The 21,461-nt window shown below is 38.9% G+C and overlaps 1 long non-coding RNA gene across 1 annotated transcript in view; it reads right to left on the bottom strand.

Annotated features, from left to right (window-relative positions):
- Window positions 1–21,461, bottom strand: part of LOC108636906 — a 45,803-nt gene that overhangs the window by 11,250 nt on the left and 13,092 nt on the right. Inside the window, exons 2-3 of the long non-coding RNA XR_001918626.1 lie at window positions 15,482–15,593; window positions 6,196–6,332 (exon numbers count right to left, since the gene is read on the bottom strand). This is a non-coding gene — a long non-coding RNA (uncharacterized LOC108636906). The remainder of the gene's footprint in view (window positions 1–6,195; window positions 6,333–15,481; window positions 15,594–21,461) is intronic.

The following is a 21,461-nucleotide window of genomic DNA, read 5'->3' on the forward strand; positions in this document are numbered from 1 at the left end:
TCAAGAAAGTGATTTTTTTTTTTAAATGGCACAGGACTGCCACAGTCAAAATGGGGCTCTGATAGTATAAGACAGGGATTTTGCACACATTTTCTGTAAAGGACTGTACAGTATAAATATTTTAGGTTTTGTGGGCCAGATGGTTTCTGTTGCCACTGCTGAGTTCTTTGCCCTTGCAGCATAAAAGCCACTGTAGGCATCACATGATGAGGCTGTGTTCCAATAAAACTTTATTTATAAACACAGGCAGCAGGCATTTAGCCTATGGACCTTAGTCTGCCCACTCTTGACATAGGAGACAGATATTAGGTAAGCAACAGGCAAGATCTCTCATCCCACCTGTTTTCAAGAATCACTCTCTACTCCCCTTTCCCATTCTGCATTCTAGTTCTTGAACACACCAAGAGAATAGGGATCAGCAAACATGGCATTTCACATTTGGAAGGGGTCCAGCTTCTGGGCTCAGACTTGGTTTCAAATCTCTCCTGATACAGGTGTCTGTGATTCTAAGCAAAGTGGGACACAGCTACCCGGCATCCTAGTCCTGTCATTTACTCAAGTGCAGGAGGGCCCCATGGTGCCAGAGTCAAGAAGGTACAAGCAAAAGTGGCTGTCACAAGATGATGAATGGCTGCCCTCTGAAGTTTTTATTTGAATCCTAAGTAACAAAACCAGACCAACCAAGGAAACTTGGTGATTTTCTCTGCTGCAAAGCAGCCACCTGGTGAATATTACTTTGCAGCCACCAACCCTTGGCAGAGGTTGGAACAGCAGCTATAATTATAAAGAGCAGGGAGGAAACTCTAAAAAATCTCTTCTGGGTGGCAAAATTCTGAAAAATCAAGATAATTACAACACTAACTCATCCTGATTTGCTTGGCTGTTTATAGATGAGGAGAAGCTGATGCACTGAGAGCTTTTTTTTTTCTTTTTCTTTTTCTTTTCTTCTATTTGCATTAAATCCTGTGTGGCTCTTCTCTGAAATGTGTGCATATGCTGCGTCCATGTGAGACGCCACCACTGGCACTTGTCATAAGAATTAAATCCCTCTCAAGCTTGTTTACAGCTCAGCACTTGTCATACTGCTCCCTTGAGCTTCATGGCTGGTTGGGTTCTTTTTCTCCCCAGCTCTGCGGAAGATTTAATTTCTTTTTTGTTTATGTGTGTACTTACCCTTGCAGGTGCAGGAAAGAAAAAATTGCTGTGCCCAGATGTTTTGAAGCTGTAGTAGCATACATACAGCTCAGATTAAACAGAAAAAAATTGAATAAGGCAGGCGCTTCAAGTACATTATTCTATAGGGTATTTAATAAACTTATCATGTCTTCTTGACAATAAGACTCCTGAATATAATTTTAGGAACAGTTAAGGCATCGCCAGCTCGATTCATTCATAGATGATTTTACAGCGAGATCTGTCATTTTTGAGTGGGGTGCATCACATTATCCCATTTTCAACTTAGAAAATATCTTCTTGGAACAGAACAGTCTGGGAATTGGGTAGACACATCGCCTATCAAGCTGTCTCAGTTCATTACTGGATTAGTTAGACCTCAGGGATTGCAGGCCAGATTTCACCTTAGTTTTGTAACACAGCAAACATAAGCGAAACACAAACAACCCTCTTGCTGATCATTGAGCTCTGTACTAATATGCAAAAGCCCTGCTCAAGTTGCAGATGGATAATGCTTCTGTGGTCCCTCAGTTTGGATTTTCCTTTCCCCAAAGCGATGGGCTAACCTGCTTTGTACATAACAACTGTCAAAGAGGGGAAGGAGCTCAACTCAGGAGAAGAGAGAATACTCAAAACTCTCCAGACTCCATGCCACTAGCCTCCAACAATTGTTCCCCATGACTGTATGGAGGTGCCTCATCACCTCTGGCAATGAGCATTTTAAATATTTCCTCTCAGCCAGAGTCTAGATGGTGATACTTGTCATGAAGCCCCACCCGTACAATACACCCACCCCTGCTTTGTGACATGGTCCCCTCGAGGGCCCTAGGAGGACATTACTATTTCTACCTTTCCCTAGAGATGTAGAAGAGTTCTCTGCTGACCTGCTTAAGATACTGGTTTAAAAGAAAACTTCCATCTCCCTTTGTTCATGAAGCTAAAGAGCCTCAGTAGAATTAGGAAGCGAATGCTATTGGCCCCTGTTTCTTTATAGGGAAGAAAGAGGTCATGCAAAAAGAGAGAAAGAGAAGCTCTCATATTTTAATTTAAGTGCCAGTCCTGGATCCCCAGTTGGCAAAGCCTTTTATCGTCAGTTCTTGGCCCAGCATTCTGCATCTGCAAGATCAGAGCTTATTAGTATCATCTCCTACTTCTGCCTCCTAATGCTGCCACCAGAGACTGTAAAAATCTTAGACTACACACACTGCAAGGCAAATGGCTTTTCCTTAACTGCCACAGTGCAGGTTTTTGCTTACACTGATAAACATATTCCTCTAGCCATACTGGTAATATTAAACACTCTCATCATCCCAATACCTTCTAGAACACCCACTTAGAACATGGAGACTATATTAGAAATCTATATCTACTATAATGGGCTATGTGTAAAAGAAAGAATAGGAGCATCCTGGAACCATCTTTGGTTTCATAGATTATGACAGTGATGTTTCTGTTCATAGGTCATCAATCAGTTTTAAAAATAAAACCATCATATAATTTATAGTTTTATCTATTTATGTTTTCTCTCTTTAATTTGTTCAAAGCATCTCATTAAATACCAAGTATTCTTAAAGCAGGAAGCCTAGAGATTCATCAAGATACAGTGGGACTTTATGAATGAAATCTCTTGTGGTGGTGATGGTTGTTCTGCTAGTGTAAATAATTTATACATCTTTAGCAAGTACTGATTATAAATATTTTAAACATGGGAACCTTGTACATTGAAGGTAAATCAACACCACTGTTCACCACTAGGCTATGGGTGATAGGACAATAACTACACCAGCCAATAGGTGTTTAGGTGTGGCTAGCTCCTTACTTTCACTGAAATGTGAATCCAGGTGATGTAAGGCACCTGCTCACTCCTTCCCCAAATCTTCACAAACACATACACAAACACGTGTGCATGCACTGACCAGATCCAAAAATGTATATATAACAATGAAGACTTCTGCTGAGAGTCAGCTATTAATATATTGTATTGAGAAGTGACACAGTGAAACTATTGTGTCTTTCTTTTAAAATATGTTTATCAAATTGGTTTGAGCCTGGAGCAAAGCCAGGAGGAAGGGAGTCTCTAGCTGGCAGACTAGATCCCCAGAGTAAAAGAAGCTAGAAAGGAATCTGGAGACACAGGGTAGGAATGAGGAAGGAAGGAATGAGGGGAAGCAGAAGCAAGGTGGAGAGGGACATTCTATGTGCACTCTGCCTTGCTTCAAAATTTTGTCTGAAAATGACTGGGCTAGTAGACAACAGGCAGATGCCAAGCTAAAGTTGTGCGAGTGTGCTAAGTCTCTTCAGTCGTGTCTGACTCTTTGTGACCCTATGGATATTATAGCCCTCCAGGATCCTCTGTCCATGGGATTCTCTAGGCAAGAATATTGAAGTGGGTTGCCATTTCCTTCTCCAAGGGATCTTCCTGAGCCAGGGATAGAACCTGTGCCTCCTTCATTAGTAGGCGGATTCTTTACCACTTGCCCACCTGGGAAACCAAGGTCTACTAAAAGCAATTCCCTCTCTCTCTGCAGAAAGAACCCACTAAAACTTTTAAGCAATTACTTTTTTCCCCTTTTCTGTAGAGGAATCTCAACCTACCTTTCCAGCTCACCTCCCGTCACTCTAATTCTTACCTAAAACTTGTCACCTTTGTTAACATTTCATGCAACTGCGTGCCTTCATATCTTGGCTGAGGCTCTTCAGAGAGCCCTTTGCCATCCTCTATTTAAAAACTCCTGCCCATCTTTTGGAATGAAGCTCAAAGGTGTTGTCTGCTGTGATATCTTTCCTGAGTAGATCAGTCAGTCCCTCCACTGTGTTTCCAGGGTATGTCCCACCCATTTATTATCTTGTATGGGAATGTATTATCTTGTTTAAGCACTTCCCCCTCATCAAGATGGAACTCTCAGAGAGCAATGATGGCACTTGCTCACCTGTGTATCCTCAAGGTTTATTTAGCTCACAGTAGGCACCTGATCAGAGAAGGCAATGGCACCCCACTCCAGTACTCTTGCCTGGAAAATCCCATGGACAGAGGGGCCTGGTAGGCTGCAGTCCATGGGGTCGCTAAGAATCGGGCACAACTGAGTGACTTGACTTTCACTTTTCTCTTTCATGCATTGGAGAAGGAAATGGCAACCCACTCCAGTATTCTTGCCTGGAGAATCCCAGGGACAGAGGAGCCTAGTGGGCTGCCATCTATGGGGTCGCACAGAGTCGGACATGACTGAAGTGACTTAGCAGCAGCAGCAGGCACTTGATGGGGCTTCCCAGGTGGCACTAGTTGTAAAGAATCTGCCTGCCAATGCAGGAAACATAGGAGACAAGGGTTCCATCCCTGGATCAGGAAGATCCCCTGGAGGACAGCGTGGCAACCCATTCCAGTATTATTGCCTGAAGAATCCCATGGGCAGAGGTGTCTGGTGGGTTACAGTCCATAGCGTAGCAAATAGTCAGACATAACTGAAACGACTTAGCACACACCCATGTATTTAATGGATGAATGAAGCACTGCAATTTTTTAAAAATGAAGAAAAGAGTGTGTGGAACTAGCAGGTAAGAATTTCCAAATGATACTCTAATCACAATTCCAGCCTTTTTCTTTCAAAGATTCATCTTTTACTTCCAAACATTTAACTCTCAACACTTTCACTCTTCTGAAATCAGAGCTGTAGCCAAAATAAGTGTCAAGGCTTAGAAACACCATAGGAAAAGTTTTGGAATCCTGGTAATTGAAGATGGATTTAAACTGCAGTGAAATATGATTATTGACTGCCTGTGTTATTTCTTTATGCATTTAATAGAGTGCTTGCCTTTCAAAACCAAGCTGTGGCTTGCTGCTACATTTCCTTTGCACTTGCCTTGACACCTGTTAACCACGACACTGAGGTTGCCAGTCCTGGCTCCACCTTGCTCTCTGGCTGTTGCTATCACAGTGTACCTGCAGCTCTGCAGCTGCTACAGTGGCAGCCATGCTAGGGATCAGGACTGGTCTCTGGCCCCTGGGTCACTTTAACAGTCACACAGTTCTAGGTGCATCAGAGGCCTCTTTTCTTCTGGCTTGTACAGCCCTTTGCTTATCCTGTCCTTGCAAAGCCCATCACTTCAAGGTAGTAGCTCTGCATATTAATTGCCCTCACTAGACTGCAAGTTCTCTGAGGGAAGGAATGTGCCTGACTCATTATCTTTTCTCTGACACTTCTCAGGGCCTGACATTGGAAGGGAAAAAAAAAGAATGAATGAATGAATGATGAGAGAATGAATGAGTAAAAATGTCCTCATTAAAATTCTTCGTTGGAACTTTAATTAAATCACTCATCATGCATATCAGTTATTATTCCCCACCAAATGATACTTCTGATTCAGTGTAATTGGCTGCTTTTTTTCCTTCACCCTGGAAACAAGTAATCTTTCTTGATTATCAACAGCTATGCTATAATACAAAAATAGAAAAGAAAAACCTAGACATGGTATAAGCCTGCTAATGGCTTCCTCTCTGGGAGCTATCTTTGCACATCTCTAAATTGCTTTGAATAATATTTGTTATTCTCACCCTCTCAGGCCAATTGGACACGGTGTGCCCTCTTTATATAGCTGAGTGTATCTAATTCCATTAGCACCACAATAAAATGATGCTGCATTTTAAAAATACCTCTTAAATTTTTTTCATTTGAAGAATGGAATGTTACTGCTTTTGGGGGTCTTGAGAGATGTATCTCTTTTTAAAATTTTTTTACTGAAGTATACTTGATATAAAATATTATATAAGTTATGGGTGTACAATACAGTGATTCACAATTTTTAGAGGCTATACTCCATTTATACTTATCATAAAGTATTGACTATAAAGTATTGGCTGTGTTGTACAATATATCCTTAGAACTTACTTTATATCAATAGCTTGTAGCAAAGTGCTTCTTGGGAATCTTTGGGAAATTAGGCAATATGCTGAAACTATCACACCGTCCAATAATAATGATGCCAAACAGATGATTCTTCCCGATTGAATTATCTGTCTTGACTCACCTAAATTTAATCTCCATTTCCAAGTCAGAAAGCACTTATGGGTGTGGTGAAATGAGAAATATGGGCCTGGGCTCAGAGCAGAGCGAAGCTGACTGGTCAAACAGGCCACAAATGATCAGACTCCTTTCTCTTCATGTCTGTAAAACAGGGACAATAAGATTGACTCCACAAGGTCCTTGTAAAAATTTAAAGACAAGCTTGCATGCTTAATACTTGTAGCCAAATTTTGTGAAGGAACATTTTCTCTACTGATGTTAGTATGCTTCCTTTTCTGACCTCTATCTCCACCAGGGCTTCTTTTCCCATCAGGGTTGCACTGTGTGTCAGTCTACAGATACAACTTCCTGTTACAGGGGAACAGATGGAGGTATGTTCTGCATATAGCTACACTGTTGAGACAGGCAATTTCAACTTACGATGAGGCAACTGCTCAATGCTTTGATATAAAACTGGGAACTTTTTTTTTTGGCTTTTCCCTAGTGATGGTGTCTTTTTTTCTGTCCAGAGAGTGCTCTTTTCAGCTCAATATATGGGATTACTAATCTCCCTATTTCACCGACATTCCTTTCCTTCTAACCCTCCAAAATCTCAGAGCAGGGTCTTGGCTTTTCCACCAGCCAGGCTGGAAGCTGCCTTTGCTCCCAGCTCAGTCAAAGTCTTCCCTGGGTTCTCCTCACAAGAAAAGGCTCCAGTTTCTGAGTCCAGACTGTACTTCTCTGATCTGGAGCGTCCCCTAGGAGCCTATTTCCTGTCAGCTCTGCCTGAGCAAACACTCCTGCCTCAGATTTTAAGGGTATTCCTACATCTCCAATGGGTTATTTTGTCAGTTCTTCTCTGGACTGTCAGGTATCCTAAAAATACAGCTTAGTTCATCACAGTCACTTCCATTCCCCATTTTAATCTTAGGCTCTTATGGAAAATCCTCATCCTTCACAGGGGTAATAGAGTTGACTACAGTCAAAGGCATGTTTACAGTTAAGAGCACCCTTGACTCTGGAAGTTGTTTCTCATCTTCCTTTACAAAGGTAAAACCAGTTCAGAGTATGTATTCATGTTCTATTACAACTATTACTTCCTCCTTCAACTAGCTGCCTTTCAATTAATAGTCAGTTTGGGAGAAAAACAATATTTAAACTTAACATGTTAGTTTTTCTCCTGTTTTAAAATTTTTATTGTCAAAAATGCAAAAAAATGCAAATAAACAAAAAGAAAAAATGATACCATATAATCCCATAAACTATACTTAACCACTGCCAACTATTTTGTTTTGTATATCTTTTGTATATATTGACACATCTATATCTATGCTACAAAATCTCCATACAAATTTGTTTTTAAATATCTTTTAAAAGCTGAAAATGTCCTGCCTTATGATCAACTATCTTTATTGCAAGCTCACTTCTTATCACAATAAATACACGAGGGTTCTTCAAGTAATATGATAATGTGCACATAGTAGTTGCTTGACTAACATAATCTCATTAATAATCAAACTAGATTAGGGTTTTTCAAGGCATGAGTACTGGAGTGGGTTGCCATTTCCTTCTCCAGGGAACCTTCCCAACCCAGGGATCGAACCCAAATCTCTTGCATTGTAGACAGACACTTTACCGTCTCAGCCACCAGGGAAGTCCAGATTAGGGTTAATTGACCTAAAAAAATGCTTTTAATTTGTTAAAGGTACAATATCAATGCAGGTTTATAAAATGTAAATTCTGATATTACAAAGCACTTAACAAAAGGTTCCACTCTTGCTATTTATAGTGTTTGTTTTCATAGCATTTATTCCCAAACTGGCTCATATTCATCAGTGACTAATGTCGTAGCAAATTATATTAGTTTAACTATTTTAAGTCTTAACTTATGAATATACTTGGTGGTGGTGGTGGTTTAGTCGCTAAGTCGTTTCTGACTCTTTCCAGCCTCATGAACTGTAGCCCACCAGGCTTCTCTGTCGATGGGATTCTCCTTGCAAGAATACTGGAGTGGGTGGCCATTTCCTACTCAGGGGATCTTCCTCACCCAGGGATTGAACCTGGGTTTCCTGCATTGCAGGCAAGTTCTTTACCTCTGAGCCACCAGGGAAAGCCTTGACTGAACATAATATGTGCATTTGTTTCTGAAATCGCTGTTCTTCACATTGATTTGTATGTTTATCTTTATGCAAACACATAATAATTACTTAAACTTTGTAGTAGGTTTTGAGATCAAATAGGATAAGTCCTCCAATTTTGTTCTTTTCAATATGGTTGTTGATAGTTTTGATTTTATTGAGGAGTGCTATTCTAGGTGCTTTTCATTTTCATAAAAATTCTAGGATCTATTTGTCAACCTACTGAGATTTTGATAGGAATTTTATTTACTCTATTGGCTGATTTGGGGAATACTGCCACCTTAACAATATTAACTCTTCCAATTTATTAACATAGTATATATCTCCATTTATTTAGGCCTTTAGTTTCTCTCAATAATGACTTACAGTTCTCAGTGGTTAGGTCTTGTCCTTTTATTAACATTATTTGTAAGTATTTTATTCTTATGTATACTACTGTGAATGGAAATGTTTTCTCAATTTCATCATTGGATTGTTTATTAATATTGTATCATGTGGCCTCACTTATTTCTAATAAACATTCTCTTTTGTTTTTACTTGATTCTCCAGGCTTCTTAGAGGGTGGAGGGTAAGGAGATGATTCAGTGTTCTCTTTGGGAGAAAAGTTCCTCCCTATCCCAGTGTCAGCCATAACAGCTCTAGTTCTATCTTTTTGGTATGTTGAGTTTCAACATTAAAAGGAGTCAATTACAAATAATCTATTTTCCCATGCACCTATGGTCAACTAATCTATGACAATGGAGAAAAGACAGCCTATTCAATAAGTGATGCTGGGAAAAATGGACAGCCACATGTAAAAGAAAACATTAGCATACTCCCTAACACTACACACAAAAATAAACTCAAAATGGATTAAAGACCTAATTGTAAGAATGTATACCATTCAACTCTCACAGGAAAACAAGCAGAACACTCTCTGACATAAATCACAGCAATATCTTTTTTGATCCACATCCTAGAGTAATAAAAATAAAAACAAAAATAAACAACTGGGACCCAATTAAACTTAAAAGCTTTTGTACAGCAAAAGAAACCATAAACAAATTGAAAAGACAACCCAACACGGAATGGGAGAAAATGAAGAGACTGAAAAGGGATTAGTCTCCAAAATCTATAAACAGCAAATCCAGCTCAAAATCAGAAAAACAAACCACCTAGTCCAAAAATGAGCTGAAGATCTAAATAAACATTTCTCCAAAGAAGACATACAGATAGCCAAAAAGCACATGAAAAGATGTTCAACATCACTAATTATCACAGAAATGCAAATCAAAATTACAAGATAACATCTCACACTGGTTAGACTGGCCATCATCAAAAAGTCTACAAACACAGCAGCATACTAGAAACACAAAAAAAGGCTACAAACAATAAATGCTGGCGAGGGTATGGAAAAAACGGAATCCTCCTATACTGTTGATGGGAATGTAAATCGGTACAACCATTATGGAGAAAAATATGGAGTTTCCTTTAAAAACTAAACATAGAACTAAAATACTATCCAGAAATCCCATTCTGGACATACATCTGGAGAAAACCATAATGTGAAAAGACGCATGCTCCCCAATGTTCATTGCAGCACTGTATACAATAGCCAAGACGTGGAAGCAACATATATGTCCATTGACAGAAGAATGGATAAAGAAGCTGTGGCACATAAATACAATGGACTAAGCCTTGAAAAAGAATGGAATAATACCATTTGGAGGAACATGCATGAAGCTCGAGATTATCATACTAAGTGAAGTCAATCACACAGAGAAAGACAAATATCCTACATTACTTACATGTGGAATCTAATAAAAATGATACAAATGAACTTATTTACAAATTAGAAACAGATATTAAAATCAAACTTATGGTTACCAAAGGGGAATGTGGAGAGAAGTGATAAATTAGGAGATTGGGATTGACATATATACACTACTATGTGAAAGTGAAAGAGGAGAGTGAAAAAGTTGGCTTAAAGCTCAACACTCAGAAAACTAAGATCATGGTATCTAGTCCTATCATTTCATGGGAAATAGATGGGGAAACAGTGGAAACAGTGTCAGACTTTATTTTTTTGGGCTCCAAAATCACTGCAGATGGTGATTGCAGCCATGAAATTAAAAGACGCTTACTCCTTGGAAGGAAAGTTATGACTAACCTAGATAGTATATTGGAAAGCAGAGATATTACTTTGCCAACAAAGGTCCGTCTAGTCAAGGCTATGGTTTTTCCAGTGGTCATGTATGGATGTGAGAGTTGGACTGTGAAGAAAGCTGAGTGCCAAAGAATTGATGCTTTTGAACTGTGGTGTTGGAGAAGACTCTTGAGAGTCCCTTGGACTGCAAGGAGATATAACCAGTCCATCCTAAATGAGATCAGTCCTGGGTGTTCATTGGAAGGACTGATGCTGAGGCTGAAACTCCAGTACTTTGGCCACCTCATGTGAAGAGTTGACTCATTGGAGAAACCCCTGTGCTGGGAGGGATTGGGGGCAGGAGGAGGAGGGGACGACAGAGGATGAGATGGCTGGATGGCATCACCGACTTGATGGACATGAGTTTGAGTGAACTCCGGGAGTTGGTGATGGACAGGGAGGTCTGGTGTGCTGTGATTCATGGGGTCTCAAAGAGTCAGACGTGACTGAGCGACTGAACTAAACTGAACTGATGAATAAAATAGATAACTGAAAAGGACCTACTATATAGCACAGGGAACTGTACTTAATATTCTCTAATAATCTATATGGGAAAAGAACTGAAAAAGAATGGATATATAAGGTGAGATTGCTTTGCTGATAAAGGTATAGATAGTGATAGTTACTGTTTTTCCAGTAGTCATGTACAGAAGGCTGAGTGCCAAAGAATTGACATTTTCCAACTGTGGTTTTGGAGAAGACTCTTGAAAGTCCCTTGGACAGCAAAGAGATCAACCAATCCTAGAGGAAATCAACACTGAATATTCACTGGAAGTACAGATGTTGAAGCTGAAGCTCCAGTACTTTGGCCACCTGATGTGAAGACCTGACTCATTGGAAAAGACCCTGATGCAGGCAAAGATTGAGGGCAAGAGGATAAAGGGACAACAGAGGATGAAATGGTTGGATGGCATCACTGTCTCAGTGGACATGAGTTTGGCCAAACTCAGGGAGATAGTGATGGACAAAGAAGCCTGGCATGCTGCAGTTCATGGGGTCTCAAAGAGTTGGACATGACTTAGTGACTAAACAACAACAACAAAATAAATATGTTTTGGAGAATTCCCTCCCTGGTGGCTCAGATGGTAAAGAATCTGCCTGGAATATGTATATGATGGTAGTTTAGTCGCTTCTGGAGAAGGGCATGGCAACCCACTCCAGTATTCTTGCCTGGACAATTTCATGGACTGAGGAGCCTGGCGGGCTACAGTTCATGAGGTTGCAAAGAGTCAGACACGACTGAACGACTAACACTTTCTTTACTTTAATCACTAAGTTGTGTCTGACTGTTGTAACTCCATAGTATGGGTCCTGTGTCCTTGGGCTTCCCCAGGCACAGACACTGGAGTGGGTTGCCATGCCCTTCTCCAGGGATCTTCCTGACCCAGGGATGGAAACTGCCTTGCTGGCAGATTCTTTACCAACTGAGCCACATGGGGCTTTCTGAATCAGTGAAAACTGATTCACTTTGCTGTACACCTGAAAGTAATACAACATTATAAGTCAACTATACTCTAATAACAATTTAACAAAAAGCAATCTGTTTTACTATCCTTCCATTTTGCAGATGAAGAAACTAACTGATCGCAGATTCACTAAGAAAATTTGCTGTGTTGTTTAAAATGAAGTGAAAAATTACTAAGGTAAAATAAGGTGTGACATAGATGTACAAAAGAAGTAAATGAATCAGTAGAATTAGAGCCAGTCTTATTCCTAATGAAACATTTTATTCTCTCACTATCAATATTAATTCATGACAGATACAACTCTTCAGCTTTATGCAAATTTCACAGAAGAAAAATATGTAAATTTGTCATTTTTCTTATCTCAAATTGAAGCTGCATTCAAAAAGGTTAAAAGGCTGCATAATTACACTGTTATTAAATGTCACATGGCCTGATATTGTGTAGGTTAGGCCAAGTGGCTTTGTAAATCAAGTCTAATTATTTGTGACCTGTATATGGGATGCCCCCAAGGATATTATTACTGAAGTACCAACCCTTCTCCTGACTTCATGGCTGCTAGTGTCAGCAAAGCCTGTGAAGCTCAGACATGCCTTTCCTGTTTATTCAGTGGGTATAGTGGTATTTTAGCAATATTCTTGCTTTTCAGTATAATTGTATACTTTTGAATTTATATGTCCTGTAACATTTTAAAATCCTTTTCATATGCAGGACTCACTTAAATGTATAATAGCCAACTTGTTATTAACCCATTTTGGCAGAGAGAAGTTAGTGAGAGCTGGATACTAACAAGCAGAGAAACAAAGCCACAAGGACTCTCAATTATTTATAGAGGTAGAATTCATACACAGAAGACTTTTTGACATAAGATACAGGGAGTGAAGGTCTCATTTTTAAATGTCATGAGATTCTGAGAACAAAACTGCTCTGAAAATCCCAAGTAAAATGATGGAAAAAACATATTTAAAAATATATTTGGAGAAGTCTGCTAAGACTTCTCTTTCAACCGTGAGGGAAAAAACTAATCAAACTTGTTATAAAGTAAGGAGAAGTCGTTGAGTTTTTGTCATTTACTTAACTATACTTACATACTATATTCATTAAATGTTTTCAGTAGTCTAAGAACAGGAATGCTACTTATTATAAAGTAAAGGTCACTATTTTTAAATCTACAACTTTTTTTGTTGTTAAGATATCAGAAAGATGTCAGGGAGCAGCTGAAAAGGAGAAATTGGGCCATTGCTGTACAATGAGATACTAGGAATTTTAACATAAGTATTTTCACTTAGAAACAGCTTTGTGATTGTGGACTTATTTGCCTGCAATATATATAACTATAACTTTTCTTTGTATATTAAAACAGAAAACTTATGCTCCAAGTGGGCTTTCCTTATAGCTCAGTCAGTAAAGAATCTGCCTGCAATTCAGGGATCTGGGTTTGATTCCTGGGTCAGGAAGATCCCCTGGAGAAGGAAATGACAACCTACTGCAGTATTCTTGCCTGGAGAATCCCATTAACAGAAGAGCCTGGCAGACTATAGTCCATGGGGTTGCAAGAGTCAGACACAACTTAGCGACTAAACCCCCACCATGCTCCAAGTACCAAAGACATTTTTTGTAAACATATTGTTAATACAGGGAATCACAACATATCATAAATTATAAACACAGCACATTAGGAATATAAATATAAATGATGTATTTTAAATTGAAAAATTTAAAATAACTTCACCAGCATTTTAGAATTTAGAAGCATTTCAGTAGTATTTGGTGGCCTAAGGATCCTTTAAAATCTATTATTAAGATTATGTATATCAATGCCTTCCTTTTCTTTGGATCAGTTTCCCTACAGCAAGTGAAGATATACAAGATGCTTCCCTTGACTCTAAAGCTATGTTCAAAATTTATTTTATGACAGTGACGTTTTCTAATTAATAAGCCTTTTTACAGTTTCTCCTATCTTTCTGTACCTGTCATGGGAGAGAGGGCCACTGCCAAGTATTATAAATCCTAAAAGGTGTGACCTCTGAGAAACAGCATGTTCTATGTTGGGGAGATCAGAGGTCTAGGCCTTGGGGGCCAAATCTTGGCTTTGTCCCTCTGTTAATAATAACATGTGAGCCTGGAGAATTTATTTAGTCTCCCTTTAAGTTAGTTTCATTAGCTTCATTGGGATAACTACACCAAGCACATGGGATTGTTATGAGGATTGTTATGGCTGCTTATAAGCATAAGACTGGATTCTTATTAGGCACTAAATATGGCTTCCCTGAGGGCTCAATGGGTAAAGAATCCACCTGCAATCCTGGAGGCAGAGGAGACGTAGGTTCTATTCCTGGGTGGGATAGACACCCTGAAGGAGAAAATGGCAACCCATTCCAGTATTCTTGCCTGAAAAATCCCATGGACAGAAAGCCTGGCAGGCTACAGCTCAAAGGGTCACAGAGTCAGACACGACTGAGCGACTAAGCATGCACACACACGTGGTAGCTATGTGTTAACATTTTTTCTCATCACTCTCTCGGGATCAGGAGATAGAGCCTTTGGAAGGAAGAGTGAAGAAATAATGAATACTTCTTCCACTCTATTTTGCGCTTGCCCTAAGGTGTCTGCCTACAATGCAGGAGACCCGGGTTCAGTCCCTGAGTTGGGAAGATCTCCTGGAGAAGGAAGTGGCAACCCACTCCACTACTCTTGCCTGGAAAATCACATGGATGGAGGAGCCTGGCAGGTTACAGTCCATGGGGCCGCAAAGAGTCGGACACCACTGAGTGACTTCTCTTTCACTTTCTGTCCTCTATGCTTTTCCACTGCAGTGAGTAGGGGCAAGGGGTGGCAGAGGACCCAGACTGTTGAAGAGAGCTAGACTTTAGGCCTACCTCAGGGTTTCAGAGAAATGGGTGAATAAGATCATTCTGTTTACTGTCCAGGCCAGCTCACCATGGTGGTAAAGCAGACAGTGATAGAGTAAGAAGCTTCAGTTAGGAGAGTAGACTAAGCATTGGGCTGCAGAGTCTTCCATATTGTATTTCTTATGGAGTCTGAGAAAAGCAATATGACAAGATGGGTTGCAGGTTCAGAACCCTCAACTTAGACAATTCTTGCACCTACCAAATTAGTAAGGATAATTCTTAAAAATTCTAAAAGCATGTGTGGGTGGGCAAAGGGGATTAGATACCCTCATATGGTTCTGGTAATATTACTAATGAGCAAGATTTTAGTACAGCAAATTAAATAAGAATTAGGAGAAAAATCATAAAACTAATCATATTGGTCAAGACTTACTTTATATTAAGGTAAAAAAAATCATTCTTCTCTAAATTTAAAGGACTAGAGTTGCTAACATTATTGAAGATTGAGCAGTTGACCATCTGAGGCCCACATCCTACAATTCAAGATCCAAGAGAAAAAGAGGGCTATCTGTTCCTGTCCAACTTAGACACTTATTGGATAGACTTAGGTCACATGCCCTGCCCCAAACAAACCAGTCACCAGCCCAGAGGAATACAGGACAATGAGACTCACCAGTGCAAGTGGACACCATGAAAGACCACTCTCTCCAGACTGTTCTCCTCTTCATGCATCCCTCAAAGTAAAGATGATGATGACACCGGATGACAGGAGATGGGAAGGTATCCTATGCAAAACAAAAGTCATCACACTCCAATATTCTAATCATGTCCATGGCTATGATATTATTATTTCTGAGACTATTACTATAGCCCAAGAAGTAAGTTGAAACAAACTGGGGAAGGTTTGTGTGATTGCTGTAACAACATATTATAGCTGTGTATGTTTCAACAGAATAAAAAAACAGCCTAGAAACTGTTAGATGGTTAGATGGCAGAGGATGAGATGGTTGGATAACATCACTGACTCAGTGGACATGAATTTGAACAGAGTCTGGGAGATAGTGAAGGACAGGAAAGCCTGGCCTGCTGCAGTCCATGGGGTCTCAAAGAATCACACATGACTTACTGATTGAACAACAACAGAAACAGCCCAAATGTTCAAATGCTGAGGAATGGTAAAGGTACTTTGGAGTATTCTAATAATAAGCCATCTTATTCATTCAATTTATTAAAGTCTGAGAGTATACTTTGTTCAACAGTTAGATGATGGGAATACAAGAATGGATGAGACATGGTCTTTCCCTACCCTTGAATGGTCACTAGGTAGTGTTGTTGACATTAGTACTGGACATTTTTGAGCACTTATTAGTTGATGGGCAGTGTGTCAAGAACTGCATTGTTACATTCAATCCTCTGAGCCAAATTTTGAGATAGACACTTTTGTTGTATCCATTTTATAGATGATGAAATTGACTTTAACTTTCCTAAAGTTACATGGTTAATAAATAATGAAAATGGGACTCCACCCCAGGCCTCTAACTCCAGTTTATGCTGTAATAGAGATTTTAAATCAAATTCTGCACGAATACAAAGAGAACGACTGTTTTCATACCTTCACTGAGTTGTAATTTAGCATATAATATTTATACACTTTAAAGTATAGAGTTTGATAAACTTTGAGATGCACTTGTAAACCCATCTGATCTCTTTTCTGTGATCATAGATTAATATGCATTTCTAGAATTTTATACTTGTTTGACTTCTTTGACACAGCCTAATATATTGATTCATTCATAGTGTTGCATGTATCAAAAGTGCAATTCTTTTTACTGCTAGTGGTATCTCACTCATTTGAATATATACCACAATATGTTCATCCTTTCATCTGTTGAAGGATGCCTGAATTCTCTCCAGTTTTAGATTATTACAAATAAAGCTGCCAGGAACAGTCATATACAACTCTTTGTATGGACATACGCTTCCATTTCTCTTGGATAAATTACCTAGAAGTGGAAAAGACAGATTATATGGTAAGTGTACATTGAACTTCTTTAAAGTTAAACTTTTGATTTTGAGAGAATTGAGTCAAAGGCAGTTGCAAAAAATAATCCAAATATCCTGTGTACACTCTACTTACTTTTTCCCTAATAGTAAATCTTGTAGAACTATGCTATAATATCAAAACCAGGACATTGGCATTAATAAAGTCAAAATACAGAATGTTTCTATCACCACAGGGATTCTTCATTTTGTTCTTTAATAGCTACATTTATTTCCCTCCTTAACCAAACACTAATTAGTTCTCCATTTCTAGAATTCATTTCAAGAATATAATATTGATATAAATAGAATAATAAGTATGTAAGCTCTTGAGGATAGCTTTTTTACACAGTATAATTCTCTGGAGGTTTATCCAGGCTGTTGTATATATCAATAGTTCAACATTATCAATAGGTCATCAGGAGTTCATTTTTATTGTTGACATATTCCATTACATGGATTTAGCACAATTTGTTTACCCATGCACCCACTGAAGTACATCAATGTTGTTTCCAGTTTTGGACTATTAGAAAAAAGTTGCTGTATACGCTCATGTACAGATGTTGCTAATTTTTCTGGGATAAATGTCAGGACTACAACTGCATGTTTAGATAGTTCTTGCCTGTTCAATTTCTCAAGGCACTACCAAACTGTTTTCCAGAGTGACCATACCATGTTCTAACTGTTACTTCTTGACCTGCATACAGATTTCTCAGGAGGCAGATCAGGTGGTCTGGTATTTCCATCTCTTGAAGAATTTTCCACAGTTTGTTGTGATCCACACAGTCAAAGGCTTTGGCATAGTCAATGAAGCAGAAGTAGATGTTTTTCTGGAACTCTCTTGCTTTTTCGATGATCCAGTGTATGTTGGCAATTTGATTTCTGGTTCCTCTGCCTTTTCTAAACCCAGCTTGACCATCTGGAAGTTCACAGTTCACATACTGTTGAAGCCTGGCTTGGAGAATTTTGAGCATTCCTTTGGTAGCATGTGAGATGAGTGCAATTGTGTGGTAGTTTGAACATTCTTTGGCACTGCTTTTATTTGGGATGGGAATGAAAAGTGACCTTTTCCAGTCCTGTGGCCACTGCTGAGTTTTCCAAATTGGCTGGCATATTGAGTGCAGCACTTTCACAGCATCATCTTCCAGGATTTGAAGTAGCTCAACTGGAATTCCATCACCTCCACTAACTTTGTCGGTAGTGATGCTTCCTAAGGCCCACTTGACTTCACCTTCCAGGATGTCTGGCTCCAGGTGAGTGATCACACCATTGTGGTTATCTGAGTCGTGAAGATCTTTTTTGTATAGTTCTTCTGTGTATCCTTGCCACCTCTTCTTAATATCTTCTGCTTCTGTTAGGTCCATACTATTTCTGTCCTTTATTGTGCCCACCTGTGCACGAAATGTTCCCTTGGTACCTCTAATTTTCTTGAAGAGATCTCTAGTCTTTCCCATTCTGTTGTTTTCCTTTGTTTCTTTGCATTAATCTCTGAGGAGGGCTTTCTTATCTCTCCTTGCTATTCTTTCAAACTGTCCATTCAGATGGGTATATCTTTCCTTTTCTCCTTTGCCTTTCGGTTCTCTTCTTTTCTCAGCTATTTGTAAGGTCTCCTCAGAGAACTATTTTGCCTTTTCTCATTTCTTTCCCTTGGGAATGGTCTTGACCACTGCCTCTTGTACAATGTCATGAACCTCCATCCATAGTTCTTCTGGCACTCTATCTATCAGATCTAGGCCCTTAAATCTATTTCTCACTTCCACTGTATAATCATAAGGGATTTTATTTAGGTCACACCTGAATCATCTAGTGGTTTTCCCTACTTCTTCAATTTAAGTCTGAATTTGGCAACAAGGAGTTCATGATCTGAGCCACAGTCAGCTCCTGGTCTTGTTTTTATTGACTGTATAGAGCTTCTCCATCTTTGTCTGCAAAGAATATAATCAATCTGATTTTGGTGTTGACCATCTGGTGATGTCCATGTGTAGAGTCTTCTCTTGTGTTGTTGGAAGAGGGTGTTTGCTATGACCAGTGCATTCTTTTGGCAAAACTCTATTAGCCTTTGCCCTGCTTCATTATGTACTCCAGGACCAAATTTGCCTATTACTCCAGGTATTTCTTGACTTCCTACTTTCGCATTCCGTCCCCTTTAATGAAAAGGACATCTTTCCTTTGGTGTTAGTTCTAGGTCTTGTAGGTCTTCATAGAACCATTCAACTTCAGCTTCTTCAGTGTCACTGGTTGGGGCATAGATTTGGATTATTGTGATATTGAGTGGTTTGCCTTGGAAACAAACAGAGATCATTCTGTCGTTTTGGAGATTGCATCCAAGTACTGCATTTCGAACTCTTTTGTTTACTGTGATGGCTACTCCATTTCTTTGAAGGGATTCTTGCCCAATCAGTCAATCCTAAAAGGAAATTAGTCCTGAATATTCGTTGGAAGGACTGATGCTGAAGCTGAAACTCCAATACTTTGGCCACCTGATGTGAAGAACTGACTCATTGGAAAAGACCCTGATGCTGGGAAAGAGTGAAGGTGGGAGGAGAAGGGGACAATAGAGGATGAGATGGTTGGATGGCATTTCTGACTCAATGGAGATGAGTTTGAGCAGGCTCTGGGAGTCGGTGATGGACAGAGAAACCTGCTGTGCTGCAGTCCATGGGATTGCAAAGAGTCAGACCTGACTGAGCGACTGAACTGATCTGAACTGAACTGTACCATGTTATATTCCCACCTGCAATGTATGAGTGATCCAGTTTCTTCATGCTGCTTGCATTTGGTGTTATTGTTGTGTTTTCTTTTAATGCATGAAAAGATTCACTATATGTGACTATGCAAATGCAAATTAAAATCACAAAAAAATAACAGTACAGACACCCTAGAATGGTTAAATTTAAAAGACTGACAATACCAAGCATTAGTGAGGATATGGAGTAATTAGAATGCTCAAAACGTAAAACTGCTCTGTAAAACAGTATGGCTGTACCTTATAAAACAAAACATATACCTACCATATAATCCTGTAACCTCTTTCCTGGATATTTACCAGTGAAACATGAAAGCATATATCCATGTAATAATTGCACATGTATATTCATAGAAATTTTATTCATAATGCACCAAATTGGTTTCAAATGCCCAAATCATAAATGGACAAACTGTGGCACATCCTTTCAACAGAATAGTATCCATCAATGAAAAGGAATAAAGTGATACATACAACAGTCAGAAGCATTATGATAAATGAAAGAAGCGAGATATAAAAGGTGAGGGTATTTTACAAAAGGCAAAACTACATAGGACCAGAAAATATATTAATTGTTGCAAAGGCGTAGGGATGAAAAAAAGGGCTTTACTTCAAGGAGGAAGGAGGGAACTTCTGGGAATGATGAAAATGGAAATTTTTATAGTAACATAAGTGATTGTCAAAGCTCACCAAATCGTGCAATTTAAAAGAATAAATTTTATTGTATGTAAATTATGCCTCATTAAATCTGACAAAAATTATTTAATAGTCAATTTTTGCTAAGCAGTTACATTTATTTTAAATTTGCAGGCCTATGTTATGAGGTTAACTGTACCTCTATATCCTGCTAATAGGGGTTGCTGTTGTTCAGTTGCTAAGTTTTGTCTGACACTTTGAGATCCCATGAACAGCAGCAAGACAAGCTTCCCTGTCCTTCATTATCTGCCAGAGATTGCTCAAATTCACGTCCATTGAGTTGGTGATACCATCCAACCGTCTCATCTTCTGTCGTCCCCTTCTCCTGCCCTTAATCTTTCCAGCATCAGGGTCTTTTCCAATGAATCAGCTCTTCTCATCAGGTGGCCAAAGTATTGTAGTTTCAACTTCAACATCAATCCTCTCAATGAATATTCAGGGTAGATTGCCTTTAGAATTGACTGGTTTGATCTCCTTGCTCTCTGAGGGACTCTCAAGAGTCTTCTCTAGTACCACAGTTTGAAAGTTAATAGGGGAAATAGTAAATAAAGTTTAAAATCTTTGTTAAGCTTATACATTATAAAATAGTATCCCATTGCTTTTTAAACTTGCATCTTTAAAGTATTTGCTAGATGACCATTTTCACTCTTAGTATTTTTTTATACATGAAGGAACTTCTCATATAATTTCCCATATATCTATTGGCGATATTCATCTTTTTCCTACTGAGTTATACAAACTCAATGTGGATTTTTTAATGGCACTTTGTTAATTTATTGTTAGATGTTTTTTGCCAATACATTGTTTTTAACTTTATACCGTTTCATGGAAATACTACTAATTTGAAATAGATTTACTTATTCTTTTCCTTTATACAATCTTGGTTTTACATCATACCAAGAAAGGCCATCGATATTCCAACATTATATATAGTAATCTATTTTTTCTTCTAGTACTTTATGGAGTCATTTTTATTATCTAACTTGGCTTCATGCGGAAATTATCTTCATATAAGTTGTCTGAACATGACTTATTCAAAGAATCTGGCCTTTCTCCACTAATGCCACCTTCATCATCTACCTATTAGAATTTGTTTATAGGTAGTACTTTATTCCCAGAGAAGGCAATGGCACCCCACTCCAGTACTCTTGCCTGGAAAATCCCATGGATG

Source organism: Capra hircus, chromosome 10 (assembly GCF_001704415.2).
Source record: "Capra hircus breed San Clemente chromosome 10, ASM170441v1, whole genome shotgun sequence".
NCBI lineage: Eukaryota > Metazoa > Chordata > Mammalia > Artiodactyla > Bovidae > Capra > Capra hircus.